We start from the raw sequence: 1,859 nt of genomic DNA, 5'->3' as shown, positions 1-1,859 counted from the left end.
CTCTCCCTCTCCCTCTCGAGCTTCTGGAGCTCCCCTCGGAGCGCACCGTCTGCTGCCAGCAGATAACATCACGATCTTGCCTGGGAGGGAGATTTATACGTCCCCTCCGGACCACGTGTTTGCCTTCAACAAAGTGACGTGCTAGGTTACAGTCAGAAGTCCTGTCGTTTACTTAGACGACGGCAGGAGCTCGCCCCAAACCGCCGAGGGGGTGTGGCAACGAGGATGGCTGTGGGCAGCGAGCGGGAGGTGGGGTGTGCGCCCTGACAACAGTGATTTACGGTATTTACTTTATATAGTCATTTTGGCCCCGTCTGTTGAAGGACAAGCTATCCAGCCTCCCGTTTGGACTTCGTGGGGCTCACTCACAGCCTCCCAAATTGAATCACGTGCTCCAGAATGGAAGTCTTCTCCCCTGTATTGTACACACACACACACACACACACACACACGTGCGCAGGCAAAGCGAACAGCATCAGTTTACTCTGCACCAGCCCAGCCGTGAGACATGCGGTCCCATCTAGATTCACCTCCTGTCTTTTTGGTGGAGTCGCTTTGTTATTCCCCAACACCATGCTAGCACCCCCATCCTAAAGCTTTCCTATGAGTTTGTTTACAGTCTAGTCCCCCTGTAATCACTGTGAACGGCCCTAAACAGCGCTCTATCGTTTTTACCTAGAGAACCAAGCGTATTTGTTTGTTTTACCGTTTGAATGAACGGGCGTCTTCGCAATTTGCCCTTCCTAAGCCGCTTCTTGATATGGCTTTCTGTCCGCTTTCTCCCCCAGCTAGCCATTAGCCACCGACTTCACAGCAAACGTCCAGGGAGCTGGAATTTGATGTCTACTGTTACACTTTACACATAACTTGACACTTTCTCTTTCAAACTAATCCAAATTAGAGAAATACAAGAATGATTCTTGCCACTGTTCACTTTCTCCTTTTTTGTTTATTTTACCTTTAGTTACTCAAAATCAACTTTTCAATTCGTCGCCACTGTGGCCACACTGACTAGACAAATGATTTAAACTGGAAACTCTGTTTAACTTTTCCCCCCCGCAACTCAAAGCCTCTATATTATTCCCTCCTTCGGATGTTCCTTTTGTTACAGAAAGCTCACAAGAAACTTTCTCTAACTTTTGGAATTTACGGTTATGTAAATGGGGCCTATATTATTAGTAAACAGAGCTGAATAAAGTCGTAACAATAGGTAACATATTACACTTAGAGAGATAGGCGTACGTGGTCGTTTAATTTTCAGAACCCTATAAAGGTGGAGTTATCATGATCATCACCTCTATTTTGCAGGTGAGGAGACACATCACAGGTAAAGAACCTTGTCCAAGACTATATAGTGAGCAGCACAGCTGGATTTTGCCATCAGGGTCCATCGTCCATGTTCTCACCCGCTGTCCACTTGTAAGACACTCTGGTCCCTGCGGGGTGGACACCGGGAGCTCTATCACAGATTCGCGATCCCCAGCATCATGTTAAAGGCTGGGAATTTTGCGGAAAACTATTCCAGCCTTTTAACCCAGCATATTCCAAACTCCCTGGAACATGGAATTCCCCCCTGCCCCATTCATACACCTCAGAAAGCTCTGGAATAAAGGAATTATTCCAACCCACTTTGGAATAATTCTGAAAATGATGTATATATCATCAGCAGCAGGTTTTCTTCCTTGGAGCCAGCTTCGAGTTGAAGTGACTTGAAAGGCAACCCACTCCCAGTCCAATAGCCAAAGCAAAACACACTCGAGGGAGGGCCGGGGGGCTGGGAGTCTCATGCAGTTGTCATCCCTGAGTTCAGTTTGAGAAGTGTGGTAATCGAGGTATACACCAAGGGGGGAAGTGAATAT

Source organism: Pteropus vampyrus, unplaced genomic scaffold (genome assembly GCF_000151845.1).
Source record: "Pteropus vampyrus isolate Shadow unplaced genomic scaffold, Pvam_2.0 Scaffold121, whole genome shotgun sequence".
Classification (NCBI taxonomy): domain Eukaryota; kingdom Metazoa; phylum Chordata; class Mammalia; order Chiroptera; family Pteropodidae; genus Pteropus; species Pteropus vampyrus.
The sequence above is the reverse complement of the archived record's forward strand: the minus strand, read 5'-3'. Positions refer to the sequence as shown.